The 19,070-nt window shown below is 34.2% G+C and overlaps 1 long non-coding RNA gene across 2 annotated transcripts in view; it reads right to left on the minus strand.

Moving 5' to 3' along the window:
* Positions 1-391: 391 nt before the first annotated feature.
* The window catches only part of LOC140002331 (uncharacterized), a 38,126-nt gene continuing 19,447 nt past the window's right edge, over positions 392-19,070 (minus strand). The window contains exons 3-4 of one of the 2 annotated variants that reach the window (XR_011808696.1): positions 2,005-2,057; positions 392-624 (exon numbers count right to left, since the gene is read on the minus strand). This is a non-coding gene — a long non-coding RNA (uncharacterized lncRNA). Of the gene's footprint in view, positions 625-1,484; positions 1,583-2,004; positions 2,058-19,070 lie in introns of those variants that run through there. The other variant, XR_011808695.1, reaches the window with a different exon arrangement.

Here is a 19,070-nt window from a genome sequence, read left to right on the forward strand (position 1 = left end):
TTCTGCAAAATATACTTTTGGTATTTATTTTCAATTCATTTGAAAAAATATGAATGGAATATTACAATATCATTTTTATGTTTTGTTTGAATCATAATTTATTAGCAATCAACAACTGCAAGTTAAAATATTCTTGAATTTCAAAGCTTTGTGCAATTAAAAATGTTCTGGTAAAAATATTCTTGTTAGTTTTTTGGTTATGTGTTGTGGCTCAGTTTAAAGAGGGGAAATACACAAATACAAGAGTTTAGGCATTGTCTTCAAATTATTATTTTTTAATTGTTAAATAATATCTTAACATTATGCTAGTAAGGTTTTCTTTTTTCCTCTTTTTTTTTTTTTTATTTTTTTTCCAGAATTGCTTAAGATTAAACAATTGTGTACTACTAGGTTTCCCAGCAACAAAATCTACTCTGCTATGAACATGCCTTTTAGCAATAGAGTTCAAAATATCAAGTCAAATGCCACAAATTGGTGTCAAAACTTTACATCTTCTCATCTGCTTGTTAATAAGTCCATCCAGACAGCAAATGATAGTCTGAACATTAATAATTCATTTTTTGTTCTGCTTCATAATTCACTTCATCTTCACAGTAGACATCGCAGAGATCTTTTTTGTATTTTCTTGAAATGTGGAAAAGACAGAATAAATGAAGGACTTAAACTATCATGTCTAAGGAAAATACAGAAACTGAAATATTGTTCTAGAACATAAATTTAAACTCTCTGAAAGTGTTTCTGTAAACTCTCTTTCCAAACCTGATGTCAGGACAAGAGGAAGAATAAAAAAAATAATTAAAAAAAAATTAAAAAACTATTATTTATAAGCTTTTTAGCTTCCTTCTGGTGGGAGCTGAAAGTACAGAAGTAATTTACCTGTCTTACTTTTACATAATAAAATGATGATGAAGCAGCATTCCTGATCAGGTCTTGTCTTGAACAGCTTTTATGATTTCATGGCATTATGTGGAGTTTAGTAAAATATTCCTTCAAGTTGTGCTCTTAGAAGCTGGTGCTTAACTGGACTTTAGTTTTAAATTAGCTAGAGGCCTTTAGGCACAAAGCCTAACTATTTTAATGATTTTTTTTTTCTTTTTGAAGATCAAGATCAAGTAAAACTTTTTGTTCAGACAAAATCCCACTAGTGACCAAAACTAACTTTATGACATTAAAAAGTGCATTCTAAATCCATTTATTACACTTACAGCTTGTCAAGTGTCTTTAGCAAATAGTATCTCTAAGCAAAAATCTCATACAAAATGAACTGATCCAAAGAAGGAGACATTTCTTCTACTAATGAGAACCCAAGGCACCATTTAAGTTTAGGAAACCATCACATGGTTTAAAACTATAATTTTAAGCATGAATAGAAAAGTGTTTTAAACCAATCTATTTCTCTATTTCACTATAATATCAACTTTTTTTTTTTTTTTCCTGTCCTCCTGATAATATTTACATTAAAATTTAAGCTTTATATTATCTTAATTTTGCACAGGCTAGAAGCCTTTTATGTTGATCTTGTCAGTTTTCTGGAATTTCACTGGGCAGCTTTGTTCACCTTCCCTTCTGCCACCCTGTCAAACTTTTAAAAGGAATTAAATTGCTACCATAGTAAAATACAGAATACCTGAAAGGTTAATGCAGTACAGCAAGTGCATAATATATTGTACTTGAAAAGTTTAATGTCCTATTCACAGAACAAGAATTGTAACAAGGACAAAGAATGACAGAAAATTAATCAGTTCTCATAAAGAGAGCAGAAATGGTTGCTGAAAACATAATACTTTCAAAGGGCTCATTTAAAATTGCAATCCTAAGCTCCTCCTTGTATTGTGGAAGAGTAGATGATGGTCATTATCAAATGAAAACCAGCAGGTGGGGAAAAAAATAATTAAAAAAAAAAAAAGAAAAAAATTCAGTGCTTGAAAAGTATTCATTATAAGTTATGAATCATTCTAAGATCTTGGCTATTGTGGCAGCACTTTATTTTTATAAGAAACTTACCTTTTGGTAGGTTTTATTACAGCTTAGCATTGATGGATCCTATGCATCTTACTCTGAAAAAGAATACAGACAATATCCATTTAAATATCCATGTAGTTTAACTAGAGCAAGTGCCGGGTCCCGCACCTGGGACAGGGCAACCCTGGCAATATGTACAGACTGGGCGACGAGACGCTGGAAAGCAGCCCTGCAGAGAGGGCTCTCGGGGTTGTGGTTGACAGCAAGTTGAATATGAGCCAGCAGTTTGCCCAGGCAGCCAGGAGGGCCAACCGTTTCCTGGGGTGCATCACACAGGGCATTGCTAGTCGGTCGAGGGAAGGGACTGTGCTGCTCTACTCTGCACTGGTGCGGCCTCACCTCGAGTCCTGTGTGCAGTTCTGGCCACCACAGTACAAGAAGGACATTAAACTGATAGAGAGTGTCCAGAGGAGGGCGACAAAGATGGTGAAGGGCCTAGAGGGGAAGACGTATGAGGAGCAGCCGATGTCACTGAGCCTGTTCAGCCTGGAGAAGAGGAGGCTGAGGGGGGACATCATCTCAGTCTACAACTTCCTCGCAAGGCTGAGTGGAGAGGCAGGTGACCTATTCTCTGTAAACACCAGTGACAGGACCCGCGGGAATGGTGTTAAGCTGAGACGAGAAGTTTAGGCTTGACATCAGGAAGAGGTTCTTCACCGAGAGGGTGGTTGCACCCTGGAACAGGCTCACTAGGGAAGTAGTCACTGCTCCAAGCCTGTCTGAATTTAAAAAGCGATTAGACTGTACACTTAGTAAAATGGTCTGAACTTTTGGATAGACCTGTGTGGTGCCAGGAATTGGACTTGATGATCCTTATGGGTCCCTTACTACTTGGGATATTCTATGATTCTATGATTCATTTTAAGACAGAAAAGTAGAATGAAAGTTAGAATTTTCTGTCTTTGTTTCTAAATTTGAGTAGATGGTGGTGTAAACCCTATATACAAGAATTGGTAAAATGATTTTTTATGGGGTGCTTGCTTTTTCTCTCCAAAATGAGCAGAATCTGTTTGAAACTTTGGATGCATTTGAAACAACACCAGAGGTCCAAATGCAGGAGGAAAAAAAAAAGTTATCCCATTAATTGAAGAAGAACACCATCACTTTACATACAAAGCTGACTTCAAAAAAAAACAATAATAATTATATTAGAATCTTAGAATTCCAAAATATCTTTTACTCCTGGTCAAAGTATTTAGTCCCTCTAAACAGTCACTCAATAGTAGTTGCTATTTCTGAACCTGAAGGCTGAAGACACTACCAAATCTTAATGATACAATCCATTTTTCTTTAGTCTTTGTTCCTAAATTGCCAAGTCTAAAACTGGGAACTAACAACAAAATTAAAAAAAAAAAAAAAAAAAAAAGGCTTTATCTTTTCCAACTCGTTCACTGAATTGAACCTTCTTTGAAAGGTAGCAACTTATCTGTACCTATATTCAGTGGAAAACCATAGTGCATATGAAAAATCAGTCACTGGTTTGGTTCAGGCATTAAAAATCTTCCATCACAACTGCTTATGGCACTCCACTCCCAGTAGAGAAATAAACAAAACTGATAGTCCATTCAAGGATGTATATTCAGCATGCTGGTGTAGCTTGTGGTTTCCTGAACATCCTTTTCATCAATAATGAAAAATGAAATAACAAGAATTTATCTAGCTTTTACAGTTCTGTTGTTGTTGTTGTTTTGTTTTTTAAATCTATTTTGTCCACCTCTTGCCTATACTGAAGAAAGGACCAAAATAAATTTTGGGTTTCTCTACCTCTGATTCAGATTTCTAGCAATCTGCTACTCAGAAGGTTAAAGAATATACTTAAATAAGGAGAATACTTAAATAAGAAGAATGATGGCTTTTTCACATCTCCAGCCTTGAGTGGGGAAAGGATAGAATTATACAAGTGGAAATAAGAAATCGGAACGAATGGAATTTCCCTGTCTTGCCTCTCAATTTCTATTGCAAAACTGCTTTAGCTGCCTTGAGGCAAGTGAGAAGATCCAAGCAATTAACTGTCCCTGCAAGACAAGGGAAGGCAGAACATCTTGTTTTTCAGTAAAACTGAAGAAGTAAGGTCCTCTAAATTTACAGTTTTATGCAAAAATATCTTAAAGCTGTAAACAAGGTTGAGTATTACACTTGTCATAAATGCTTAGTAGTATTTAGCAAAGCCAAATCTGATCTCTGGATTTAAGGGTATTAGGTTCTGCTGGAGATAGCAAAAGAAGTTCTCTAGTCAAAATAGCATGTACAGAAACCTTGCTATGTCTTTGTAAATGAGATTAATAAAAACCTATCCTGCTTTCCAAGATTACGTAACTTTATATAATTGCATATATCTCTTTATACAGTGTTGGCCATAAAGTCTATCTAGAGAGCTCCTAGAGTCATTTCGACTCTGTAGCAAAGTCAACTTAAAAATTTATTGCAGCTTACATAGTCATTTTACATAGAAAAGGACATGACACATGCTGGGGACACCATTGGTACTTAATGACTTTTGAAAAGGGAGATCTACAGTATTGGGTGGCCACATGGTATAAACTTCTCCTGTAGTGTTTGTGTGATATGCCAATAAATTAGGATCACTTGTTAAGATTCTGTAAATCTGTAATATCTTGAAAAAAAAGCAAAGAACAGGTAAAGTATGTCTTCAAATTACAAGTTATAATCCAAAACTTCAAGAATATGAGAATGGAAAAAAGCACTTTGTCCCTATATGAATAGGGACATGAATAAATTGAAGTATAACTACTGGAGGAGTTAAATTTGTAGAATTTTCCCTGCAGTACTGCTGCAATGCTTCCCACATACACTCTGACTAGTTTGGTGAAGGAATTGTATCAAACAAGTATAAAGTCATCCTAAGGTGGATGTACTGTTCGCTGAGTAAAAAGCTGGCTGGATGTTAATCTGCCTGAGGATAGGAAGGCTGTGCAGAGGGATCTGGATAATCTAGATCTGTGGGACACATCCAATAGTATGATATTCAACAAAGTTAAATGCCAGGTGCTACATTTGGGACATAACAACCTAATGGAACAATATAAGCTCAGGGAAGAGTGGCTGGAAAGTTCAACTAAAATGACTATATTTTGTTTTCTTTTTATGAATTATGATTTTCAGATAAAAACTTTATATTGAAAATAAATAAATATATATAATTCTATATATTATATATAGAAATATATTATATATTATATATTATATAGATATATATGTTATATATCTATATATAGAGAACGTGAAAGAGAGAGAGAGAGAATTACAGTACCACTATCTTTAATACAAAAGGTTTAATTGTGACACTATTGGACAGGTGCTGGAGTAGAAAATGCAATGGTTCAGTTGTAATTCATGTACTGAGCCAGTTTTTTATAGTGTGTAGATTAATTACATAGTCTTGGGGAAAGTACTTTTTGTTCTGATGTAAAGAGAAATAACAGCAAGAAGTAGTGTCTTATTTGAAAGAATGTTCTTAAGAAAATGAAGGATCCAAAAGCATTTGTGACGCAAATTCCACAGATTCTGAGGGATAAAGAAAAGGGGTTAGACAAAAGGGTAAATATAACAGTAGTCATTTCTTATTAAAAATCTTTAGGAAATTTGAATCGTAGCCAAGATTTAGGAAAAAAAAAAAAAAAAGAGCTGGAGGAGGCCACTGGAGGTAATCTGGTCCAACACTCTGGTTATTGAGGTCTAACTCGAAGGTGGGACCAGGGAGTGTGGAGCCTTGAACTGCCTGTTTGTCAATATATAGAAAAAGGGAGATAGCACAACCTCTTCGGGTACTTGCTCTGTGACTTCACTCTCCACATGGTGTAGCCACTCTCTTACAAAGGCAGGCTCTTGTAGATGCAGAACCTAGGGATAAGAGGCATTGGTCACAAATTGCACTGGGAGAAGTTTGAGTGGGCCCATGCAAACCTTATGAAGTTCAATCAGGCCAAGTGCAAGGTCCAGCACCTGTATTGGTTTCATCTCAAACACAAACACAGGCTGGCTGAAGAATGCATTGATAGCAACCCTGAGAAGGACTTGGAAGGGTTGGTTGATGAAAAACTCAACATAAGCTGGGAATGTGTGCTTGCAGTCCAGAAAGCCAACCGTGTCCTGGCTGCATCAAAAGTGTGGCGAAAAGGTTGAAGGAGGTGATTGTTCCCCTCTACTCTGCTGTCATGAGACACCACCTAGAGTACTGAGTTCAGCTCTGGGGCCCCTAGCATAAGAATGACACAGACCTGTTGGAGTGAGTCCAGAGGAGGGGTACGAGGATGATCAGAGGGAAGGCTGAGGGAGTTGCAGTTGTTCACACCAGAGAAGAGAAAATTCTGGCTCCCCAGAGGCCTTCTTATAGTAGCCTTCCAGCACCAAAAGGGGGCCTATAGGATAGCTGTTATTAAAAGGTCCCCAGGCATAGCAAAGCAAGATGAAAAAGAGTAGAGCAAACAGCAGAAGGTAAAACCGCTAACAAGCACTGGAGTCAGTAAAGCAAGCAAGCCCTGTGGCAAACACAGGAGCCTTCCAACTAGCAACAGCTATAACATCTATAAATTTGGTCTAGCAAACTCCACACTGCAACCAAACTTGTCACCATCTTGAACCCTTTGAGTCTCCTATTCAGTACCAAAAAGGACTGTTGTGGTTTAGCCCCAGCAGGCAGCTCAACACCACACAGCAGCTCACTCACTCTTCCCAGGTGGGAAGGGCAAGAAAATTGGAAAGGTAAAAGGGTAAGAACTCATGGGTTGAAATAAAGACAGTTCACTAGGGAAAGCAAAAGCCTCATGTGCAAGCAAAGCAAAACAAGGAATTCATCGCTATGTCCTATTAACAGACAGGTGCTAAGCCTGTCTGTTAATTCCCAGGAATGCAGGGCTCTTCACATGTAATGGTTTCTAAAAACATTTGTTTTACACTATAATGAAATGCCATTAAACCTACATGCCTCTATGAAACCTGTGAAGGTGTGTTGTTGTTTGTTTGTTTCCTGTTTTTTTTTTTTTTTTTTTTTTTTTTTTTTCCTGGCTGTACTGATACGGTCAATCCAGAGAGCCTACAATTTAAGAAAGAATTCTGGCAAGTTTCATATTGGAGATGATGATCTTAGAATGGAGTAGAACTGTGAACTGTTACTGTATTTAATTGTCTCATTTATTTTACTTGAGGCTTTACACAGATTAAAGGGAGAACTTGCACTACCTTGTTACTGCATTCTGCAGCTTTTACTGAGAAGCTATTCCCTACCTTACCACAGTTGATATACTTGCCTTTCTTTTGTTTACTTTTCCCAAACCAATTTGCCTGTTTAAACCCAATCTTGCCTGTGTCTATTGCTGCTGCTTTCATTTCCCACTTGCCTCTTTCTTTTCCTACTGCCCTCATTCTGCCTGTTGAAATGATCAGCATTTTAATAGTCTCAATGTTATCTTTGAGTTTCCAAGCTCTTATACCACTGAGATTAATGGAGTAAAGGTGAGCTTGTTGTTTAACTGTTAGACAATGTTTGTATTTGTAAGCACTGCATGAAAGAAGATGTTAGAAATTAAGTTATTTGGGACAGTATGAACAAATTCTTTTGTCAACATAAATATAGCATTGGAATATATTTTCGACACTTGCCAATTCTTCCAGCTGATAACTGACAGAATCATTAATAAACAACATCTGTGGAAAAATGAAATTCTCAATAATTGACTAATTGTTTCTTAAAGACACTATTTTCTCTATTTGATGGAACCACCAAACAACATTACAGCCTGACAAACTAGTACAAATATTATAGACTTCCTTTAGACTCCCTTATTTTTCACTGTTTTTCTCCAGAAATCAATTTAGAACTAAAGTTTTCAGGTGAATAATCCATGTGACTAACTCTGAGAAGATTGTCTTCATTATTTTGCTGTGGAACCAGATGATTTTCTATTCCAATTTCCTAGGGTCTGCCTGAGTCCTTGCCCTAAAATTAAATGTTACTTCAACGATCTACATTCTGAAATATTCTTTCTAAAAATTCCATACATGAACTCAGTGTATACTCATATCTAGAAGTACTATGCATTTGTATTTAGTATGTACATAGGATTAAATGTAATTTATTCCAAATTTTGCCAAATTATGTGCTGTGTTATTCATGACCATCAATGTTAAATGCTGTTTTCTGGTAGCATTGACCCTGGTGTGAAAAGCATCACATTTTCTCAAAGTAACAAGTAAACTTTCATCTAAATTCTAAGGCCAGTCTTGGGGGAAAATAACAGGTATGTTTTTCATTGAAATAAAACTTTTCATTTTAATTTAACGTTCTCAAAAAGAACTGACTTTTTTTTAGCTACATTTCTCCTATTGATACTAAAGGGAGTTGTCAAACTACTAAAGTTTACAACCCATTAAATACCCAAATGAAAATGTAAACACTTCTGTTTCCTACTGCTGTCTCTCAATTCAATAAAATTTGCTGAACTTTTGCTGCACTGACAGTGAGAGTTTTGCCACTGGTGTCAAAGAGGTCTACATTTTACTCAGAATATCCTTTGCAGGAACAGTTACTCTGGTTTTGGCAAGCTCATTAATTCTTTAGAAAGAAATGAACTGGATATGTAGACTTTTGAGCCAGGAAGACCCTGTTGCATGGTAGGCAAACTCAGCCTTACTTTGGTCAGAACACTTTCAGCATCAGTTTGTGTTTACCTTACTGAAGATGTAGTGAGACCACAGGGCAAAATGCGTGAAACAAAAGTGGCCATGCTGGACAGAAATACTCAGTGTTTCCATGGTGCTATGTTATTTAGGATACTAAGATGGAGTTGCTATACATTCCCAATAGGAGGGTATTCTTGATTTATTTGTCCTTTCTCTGGTTGCAGTCCACAAATTGATGCAAAGTATTGTTAAAGATGAGGTAAAATCTTGACTTTGTCCTAAATGCTCGCCAATGCTTGCTGATCAAAAGAAGATAGAATATTCTCATCTATGTTTTTGAATTTATTTATTTATTTAATCTCTGCCTTACTCTTTTATTTGTCCCATTGAAAGGTATTTGCATTCAGATAGGAAGTAAGGACAATATGTTCTCACGCATACCTGTGATTTTCTCTGTTTATCAATATCAGCAACAAGCTGAAAGAATGGAGTGATTATTTTTCCATTTTGACATTACATCCCACCAAAGAGAGAGAAGAGAGTTACTGTAACACTTTATTCACCAGAAGGGCATGTCATTTTTGTTGGTATAGTCATATTATAATTGAAGACTAGAAAACATTTTCTTTTTAAATAATTATGAACTCAGCTTAAATCATTCCAGGTTCAAGAGGAAGATGCATTTTAGAACAATGAAGCACACATTTGTTAAGTAAAGATGACTGTCATATAAGATACATTGTAAAATGCACTAATTATCATAGTAATCAACACAAAAATATGTCTTTCATCACCTTTTCTCCTTTTAAAAGACAGGACTTAATTCATACATAAAAAGGTACACCAACAGAGACAATTAAGGTTTACATTTCAGTAAATATTACATGGTAGATGTAATAATTAAAAAAGACTCCTCTCTTTTCTTCAACAGTGATAACAATAGCTCCCAAATCATCCTCTCAGTTTGTCCACATATAGACATAACTAGTGAAATTAAAAGGTTACAGATTAGACGAATCCCGAATGAAATCATAAAATCTAAAAAAAAAAAGTGAATTTTACACAGTGGCATCTTGATTATCATAGAAGACATTAACTATTGATTGATCTTGCAGTGGGTGGAAGTAGAAAGGAAAAGCTGCAAGTGACGTAATAGCTAAGTCATTTTCCAAATTTGTAAGTCAGCTTTACAGATAGTTTACCCTGCTAGCCAATTTAAGCAGTGATTGTTTGATGACTCACTGGTATTTTTTGTCTCTTTCTCGATAATACTTGAAAACATTTATCTTTAGATTGTATTAATTCCTTTATTATTATTATTTTCTGTGCTTTTATTTTCCTGGAACAAAGATAAATTTTAGGTGAAACAAGGATAATAGAATCCTGGAAGTGGTTAGAAATATAACCCAGAGGATTCATTTTACTCATGAAGTAGAAATAGGTATTAAAATATTTTCTGCTGTAATACCCATGATACTTGGTGTTCACAGTGAGGAATCTTCTTTTTAATCCGAAGTAACATTTTGAAAGATCTTTTTCTAAAGGAAATCTGAGAATTCATTTTGTTGCATGCTAGGTTACAGTACTGGGTGAACACTCTGCCTTTCATTGCAGTGCCAAAGGAATGCAAGAAAAAAATCTAACCTGAAACCTTTTCTATTGCAGGTAGGCTTATTGATTTTGCTTTTAAATAGGCCTGGTGATCCATGGAAAATATACATATTTCACATTCTCTATCTGTACTATGGTGAAATGTCAGATGCAGAAAAAAAAAAAAACTGACTTTTTTTTTTTTTTTTTTTCTGAATTACAGTGTTTGCTCAAATTAAAGTACCTCTAAGCCACTGGCTACTGCAGAGCATGGACAGATCAGAGATTAGCACTGGCAGCTCCATGATTTGTAATGTCTTCTGCTAGTCCAAGGCAATGAGCATGGAGAGACCAGACACAGGTCAGGTGCTCTGTCCCACACTAAAATGTGAGTAAAGAGTTAGGATATATAACATTATCACATTACTGAAACCAGACATGAGATTTGTATAAAGGTAGATGAAAGAGGATGATTGATTCTGATTTTGGTTAAGGACAGCCCTGGGACTGTCCCTGTGGGGAAACCAAACCAAACCAAACCAAACCAAACCAAACCAAACCAAACCAAACCAAACCAAACCAAACCAAAGGAAACAAACAAACAAAAAAAAAAACGAAGGTAAAGTTTATGTGCTCTTCAGAGTTGTGGACTTCCCTTGCCTCTATGTCTATATGTCTGTTCTCTGATGTAGAAATAAGACATGCTAGGTTACTGAATGAAAAATTAAACCGACAGGTTTTAAAACATTATTCTCCTCTTTACAAAATATACACTACAAGATCCCACAGAGAAGTAAAGAATAAATCTTCAATTGTATGCAAACTTTTGTACAAATGTAGATATTTTCTGTCTGTGTAGCACCTCTAATCATCATGCAGTCACCAGCCAAAGCAATCTCAGAAATTTGTCAGTGGAACTGAACTAAAGATGGTATTAATTGTTGCCTTTTGTTAGCTTCTGATTATTTAGAGCAGAAAGCAACTACGCATTGTAATATAATGAACATATTTCAAATCCATTGCTTTTCTATAACAATCAGACAATAGATTTAATGTGGTTTCCATTCATCTCAAGTGAATTCTGTGTAGTTAGCTAAAATTAAGTATTTATATCACAATACCTGAATAGCTGTATTTTTAAAACCTACTCTGTATATATGGAGTATATGCCTGTTATGGAACAGTGCATATATATGGAACTATTTTGTAATGTAAAGTTATCGATTTTCTATGTCCTTTCAGTCTTTCAAAAAGTTAAATATGCATACATATATCTATATACACTTTCCCATACTTACAAAAACTCTGCATGTACAATCATATGGCATAGAACATGTGCAATTGTGGGTACGCAGGTAATATATACACACACAAATCCAATGCATAATTATTAATTAAAAGTAATTATTTATATATTTCTATAATGCATATTTACTAATTTGTACTTGTATAAGCATATATGACAACTGCACATCTATCTATACATATTTTTAAAGTTTTTATCAATCTGTAAATCCACAGCCACATAAACGTTGTCTAATATTAAAGAAACCTTTGTAACAACAATAAAACAGTCTAATTGCATTTCCTAAGCCCTTTGGACTACTTCACTTGGACTTTGACAAAACAGTAATTAAGTGACAGTCTGGTATTACCATTTCACTGTTTTGGTGCTAAGAATGTGTAAGAATATGATTGAGCTTGTCACTTACTACACTATTCTGAATCTCCTAGAACAGACAAGTTATTCAGTAGTTTAGCCTTGTATCTTCTTATCACAATTTATGGGAGCACATAGATACTGTTTTAAAAGATGAAATAAAAATAGTAACATTAGTAACATTTTATATCCTTCTTGTCTCTTTTTATTTATTTATTTATTTATTTATTTATTTATTTATTTATTTATTTATCTTTTCTTTTTTCTCCTTCTGTAAAAATATCCTGACTCATTGCCAAACATCATATGTTTGTTTATGCTTTTATTTATTTTTATTATCCTTCAATTTGCCTTTGTAAGTGAGAGTTTGTATGGGTTCAGAAAAAGGATAAGAGAGCACAGCTGAGGAAATAAGGCCCATTCTGCAAATAATGAAAGGTAAAACCACTCTTTCCCCACACAGGAGCAAATTCATCAGTCCCTTCCACGGTGCCAAGGTCAGGTAGTGTTTCACAGAGGAATCACAGTTGTTAAAAAAGCAGCTCCATTGTCACTAATTTGGTTTGGCTCTCAGGAACATGAGAAACTGAGTTTTCCTGAAAGTGGCTGTGCTTAGCAACTAACTATTAAACTGTATGGCCTGCGTTTTCCACATGCCTTTCATATTTTTCCTATTTAATATGTTCTACAGCTCGGAAAAATCTCATCTTCTCAGCCCACAGCTACAAGCTACTAGTCTGGAACCAAGATTAAATCTAAAAAATGTCAAATATAATGAAAAAGAGCAGAGGAGGAGACTGGATGGCTTAGTGGGATGGAAATGTTTTATGAAGTCTTTCACCTTTAACTCACTGTTCTGAATCATCTACAGACAGTAGTCACTGAGACTTTTGAGCATTTTTAAGTTGTTAGTGACCTATGCTAAATAAGTTGTTAGTCTCAGCTGAGTTCCTCGTGACTGGTGTCCATAACATAGAAAAACATAACATCTGACATTGATATAATTTTATATCAACATTGGTAAATTATATTAGTATTATATTAGTAAAGAATGTAAAGGTTGAAGAATGATATATATTTCCCTAAAAGGAATTTATATATCCATCTCACTAGGACATTATTAATGATTGCAAATTACTGATATTATTGTGCAGACATTTTCTGCCTTTAAAAAATTAAGTTAAAAAGAGCTGGGAGCCATTTTCTGAATTCAACAAAAATTCAAGAACTGTATCAGATGATGATGACTGTTTATTTGTTTTCCTCTGACTCCCTAAGCAGTTTTGAACAATACACAGAAATAGAGGTAGGCATTGTCCAGTATCTCTGGACAAGAGATTTAGTATAATTTACCAATGATTATAATGATTCACACCATTTATTTCAGAAAAAGACTTGGTTATCTGAAATGTTTTCTGACTTGTCTATTCTAATTTCAAACTTTACAAGATAAGAAAGATTATTGTTCTAAATAGAAAAACAGATTCTTCAATAGATATGATTTTTTTTCATCCTTTAATTAGGATGAAAAAAAACTTTAACCAGAAATTAGTAGAAATGTCTCTTGACTCTATAGAATATTCCACTACATTTAGTTAAGTTAAAAGAACAGGAAGGAAGACTGATGCCTGCATGACAATTTTTTAGCAATTTTAGAAACTTACCAAATATGCATGCAAAGATTACTCCTTCCTTCCTGCCTCCCTCCTTTACTACCTTCATTCTTTCTCTTTATATATACTAAAGTCAGGACTTCTGTCCCTGTTCCTCCTCTCACTATCTTTCTTTCTCTTTTGGTAGTCCTCTAAAGATGTCAAAATGAATCAATTTCTATACTTTACAGACAAACTAAAATTTCAAGGAAGTTGACACAATTCTCTGCTATATGCCCAGGTAAATCTCTATTTACTCTGAGATTTTAAGAAGAAGCATTTAGCAAATCTGTAGCGTAAAAACAGGAAACATTTTATCAGGCAGACATTAGTGTAGTTTCATCAAAAGGATAATAGAGGGATTTTTTTTTCCTTATTTTAACAAAAAACAAATTTGCTGTGTGCATTCATCCACTTTAAAGTCTATTTGTTTCAGTAATTGAAACAGATCTCTTGATGCTATGATAAGCCCAGAGGCCCTCTTAAGGAAATTAACCTTTAAACTGCAGATCTGTCATTTTGCTGTCATATCTGGTGTGTCAAAGCAAATTATTATTATTATTATTATTAATGGACAAGAAGAGCCTGAAGGTCAGGAAGCCAAAAGTACTGCAAGCAACTGCAATAAAAATTTAATGCATGTATGAAGTTAAATTAAATACACCCCCTTAAAATAAGTGTATTAATATACTTTTTTTTTTTTTTTGGAACATATCATAATGTAAAAACTTATAATGTCAGTGAAAAAAATGTAAAAGATAGTGTTTTACACATCAACATGTGTTGATGTCTCTAATATGTGTCCAGAAGAAAGGCTTTCCCATTTTCCTGGGCAAAATGTCTTCAAGAAGTGGCTATCAGTTATACCTATAGAGATCAGATTTAAAACAAAACAAAACAAACAAAAAAAAAACAACACAAACAAACAAAAAAGCACTTAATGTCTAAAACAGATATATAAGTAAATTATTCACAAATGTTAAGGAAATACTTCTCTGTCACACAATCTATTATTCACTATTTGTTAAAGCAAGACTGAGTTATGCAATCTGAGTTATGCAAAATCCTGATGTGGTCTGTAAAATCCTGAAGTGGTCTGTAAAAACAGCACTGGGGGTAGCATAAGTTTTCAAAGGCAACATCACTTCAGAAGTTAAAATCCTGTCTTTCTTTTCTCCTCTTTTCCCTTTCCCTTTTCCTTTTTTCCTCCCTTTCCTGTTTCCGTCTTTGCTTTCCCATTTTCCCTTTTCTTCACACGTTCAACTCATTAGTTGACAAGAGAATAACTCCCTGTATTTTGCATCTTTTTCATAAGATTAACACCCCCTTGTTGGCTTCTCCTGAATCTTTCAAAGACATTAAGTGTTCGTTCTTTGTGTTTGTTTGTTATTGCTTTGATTTTATCTTGTTTTGGTTTTATTTGTTTGTTGTAGGAGAATTGTAGTTGTTTTATCTCCAGCACTAACAATTTTATTATTTCTCTCTTGTGTTTCAAGTTATTTTCTGGTCTATTGTTAAAAAGATAAAGGGGTTGACCTTAAGAAAAAGTAAGAAGTAGAAAAATAGAAAACACCCATCAAAGAATTAGTTCTGGTGGACCTTGCACAGTAGCGGTAGGAAATAAGTCGCATATAATGAAATATAAAAAGAAGGTCAGGATTTTTTCCTACCCCAAAGATTAATATGTAGGAGAGCATTAAGACAGCAAGGACAGCTCCTTTTCTTGCTGAGTTGGTGTTATTGGTTGACTTATTTTCTTTCTGGTCTTTTCTTTCTTGCAGATTGTATACTCTTTTCTATTACAGATAATAAATATAATTATGCAATATAGAATGTACGTACTCTAACCAGGTCTTTGAAAAACTTCTGATCTAAGAGCTTCCGAAAAATCTGTAATTTACAAGAAGCTCTTTTTACGAAAAAGAATAAACAGGATGACTCATCATAAATAGTAGAGTACAATTCATTCCCATACTTCAATAAAGGCAGGGCAGTTTAGTGAATATATAAACTAAGCTAAAGGATCAGTTGTATCAGATTTTAATGCCAAGGCTGGTCTGGAACACAGAGTGGAATATGGAATATTAAAGTTATTTGCATCTATATTAATACTTGGTCTATGTGTTACTGTATATTCCCTGAGGAAATCAAGGGTAAATGAAATAATTTGCCCAGAAGTTTATACGTTCACATTTGTGCATGTGATATTTTTCAGTCTATTAAATGATATTTTAAAAATGTGTTGCTATTCTCTTGCATGTTTCTTTGTTCAAACTTATCACTTGTAGAAAATATTTGACTAAGCTTCATTAAGTAGAATATTCAAGAATCAATTAACATGACAGTTTTAGAAATAACTTGTGAAATGAAGCAGAAACATCCTTTTTGAATGAAAAAGATGATCAACACTAACAGTCAACTCACACTATTTCTTATTCCTTGTATTTTACATTGTCTCATCACTTCCCTTCCTCTTGTGTTATTGAAGGATTCAGAGATTATCTCAGTATTGTGATCTGGAATATTCAAAGAAAATGCATGATGCTTTGCATGCAGAAAACAGAATATTGCTGACAGGTTGTAGGTATTTATGTGATACTGTGTTAAGAACTAACATTGAATATCTATCTATAAGTAAAATAAGCCATAAAAACTGATAATTTGTATCGCAATATTTTAACATTATTATATCATCTTGTGATGTAGAAATAGACTGTTACATATTTAGATTGTGTTATGTGCATTTAGCTTTTAATCTTCACATGACAGCTGACATATCAGAGCCACCCATACCCCTGTGCCGGAGAGTAAGAAAAAATTGAAATTCTAGTTAAGTGCTGGGTAAACATTTCCATGTGGCCTGACTCCAATATCAGCACTTCATTTTAATGATAACGGCAGCTCTGGTGTTCATTCTAAAATCCTTAAATGTACTTAACAACCTGTTTATGCTTGGAGTGTATTGAGTTTATGGGGACAGCCAAATGAAACAGATAAGTGTATTATGTAAAACCATATTCTGAAATGCTTATTCTGGTGGTTAGTATGCATCTGGAGTAAATCCATAGACTGTTATTCTCAGGTTTCATGCATTTTAAATAAAACATATTTATTTTGATTTAGAAGCAGACAACTATGTGGGAAATAGAAAGGTTTTGAAAGCACAGTTGTAGAATAAGCATTGTTTGAAAAGGTATAGTCATCTTAAAATCATCATTAATATTTAATGTGTCTAAATTTCTCTTGCATGCAGGTTGTCTGCTGTTTCAGCCATGGATCAGCAGCTGCAGTTACTAAGGCTCTCTACTCATTCATATATTAAAACTTGGTTTAACACAATGGCACTATTTCCCCTGTTATTCAACAAACCACTTTCTGGAATGAAATCAAAGAATCAAAGTCTGGCTTATTCTGAATATGCATGTATGTAGCAATGCATCTATTTTCTTTTTGTTACCTGTAGCACTTCAAAATAGTCTACCACCATTGCATTTACAAATGCTATTTTTAAATGGCCAGTCTCTATTAAAGGCACTGTCGGTCTCATTTTTCTATACATGTAATCATTTCTAGATGATTTATAATAATATTTGGGATCTCATAAAAGAAATTGTTTTTCTGTGTAAATGCTTTCTTTACACAAGACGTTTACTACACCTGGATTCCTCTAGCAGATACATTCAGCTCTTCTGATAGCAAGTTTTTTAACAGTAAAAAAAAAAAAAAAAAAAGATATACTTTTACCAAAATAATATTGTGAAGAGATATAAGGAAAGGGACTGGTAATATCTGTAATACTATTGTCCTAGTTCAAGTGCCTTTAATTGTGGAAAAGGAAAAAAAAAAAAAAGAAATTGGTTTTTAAGACTTTTGGACTCTGCAGGGGGTTTCAGACTACACTTTATTATCAAGTCCAGAGTTGTACTTCTTCATGTGAGCAGCAGATTGATTAAAAACACACAAGCAAGAAAACAAACAAACATACAAACAAAAATAAAAACTTGCATCGGTACAAAGAAACAAGTCTCCCACCTCTCACTTTCATCACACTCCGTCCCAATCTTACTACTTCTATCATTTATATATATGTCCAGGTAGAGTAAGTTTAAGTTACTAGTACTTTAAAGCTGAAATCAAATATTATGCTCATTAAACCCTGTTATAAAACAAAACCACTAATCTTTTGTCAATATATCCTGCCCTGAAGCAAGTAGAAGGAATTTTATTAGCTAGATTTATTTTTTTTTTTATTTTTATTTTTTTTAAGGAAGCAGATTTATGACCTTCAATAAGAACACAGAGAAGTCTGAATTATAGATGCAGGTATGTTACCTGGGGCATAATTGCATGGCAAATATCTGCAGGAAAACAATCATGTGAGCTAAACAAGCAGTAAGTAGGGAGAATCATGAGAACACAACTTGATTCACAATGTCTGCTTGCCTTTCAAGAGAGAACTAACATGACAAAACCAAAACTCTCTTTCTCACTCTCCTTCTTTCTCTCTCTGTCTGATTTTATGGTACAGAAGCTGTGACTTTTACCCCTTAGGCACAAAATGGCCTTGATACACAAAGAGAAAATACAAATGCTTAAAGGGAAGAACATCAAGTTCCCTTTCATTAAAAAACTGTCATGAATATCGTGCAAATCCCCTGCAGGTTTGCACGCATCTTGTTCTCAACAGGAAGAAAGTGTGCAAGCTCCTTCGAATGAAAATAAATAAATAAATAAATAGATAGATAAATAAATAAATCAGAGTGTAATAATGGGTAGCAGAGACAGCTCATCAGGAGCCATAAATTACAAGACAAATTCAAAAATTTGAATCAGCCTGACTACTTTCCCTTCTAAGTAGGACTGGTGCTACTAACTACCCAACTCTACAATACTGGAAATAATAATAATAAATAATAATAACAAAAAAAGACTTTTACTCCCCTAGTTACGTATCCATAGCCTTGCAAATCATCCGTGGATTTCAGTAAGGTTATTGTTATCAGCATTAAGGGAAACACAACCTGTTCCAAAGCTAAAAGCAAAAAAACAAGCCCTTTTAAAACAAAAATCCTTTATGCACTTTACTGAAGTAGATTCTGATTCCACTTTCAAGTTCATGAAATAATTCAGTGGACAAATTCTGGAATTCAGCTTCAAGGAAAATCATAGTGTGGAATCAACAAATTTTCACAGATTTTTGTAAAACAAGATACTGTTATTTTGATTATCAGATGTACTTAAATAATTTAAAATCATGACTTCTTTTAAACAAACAAACAAAAAAATCAACACAACAACATCAACAGAACACTCTTAATACCCTACGATTTGGAAGGGATCAGCTAAGGATAAAAGTTTCAAGAAGGTTTGCGATCAAAGCTCTTTAATGTTCAGTGCTTTCCAAATGTCAAAGATTTTAGAAAATGTTTTACGAACTCACAACATGAGTTTAAATTTTATGAATCTTTTCCTCCTTTGTTGTGTTCCAGGGATACTGAATTGAAAAA

The sequence above is a fragment of the Anas platyrhynchos genome, chromosome 4, assembly GCF_047663525.1.
Source record: "Anas platyrhynchos isolate ZD024472 breed Pekin duck chromosome 4, IASCAAS_PekinDuck_T2T, whole genome shotgun sequence".
Taxonomy (NCBI): Eukaryota; Metazoa; Chordata; class Aves; order Anseriformes; family Anatidae; genus Anas; species Anas platyrhynchos.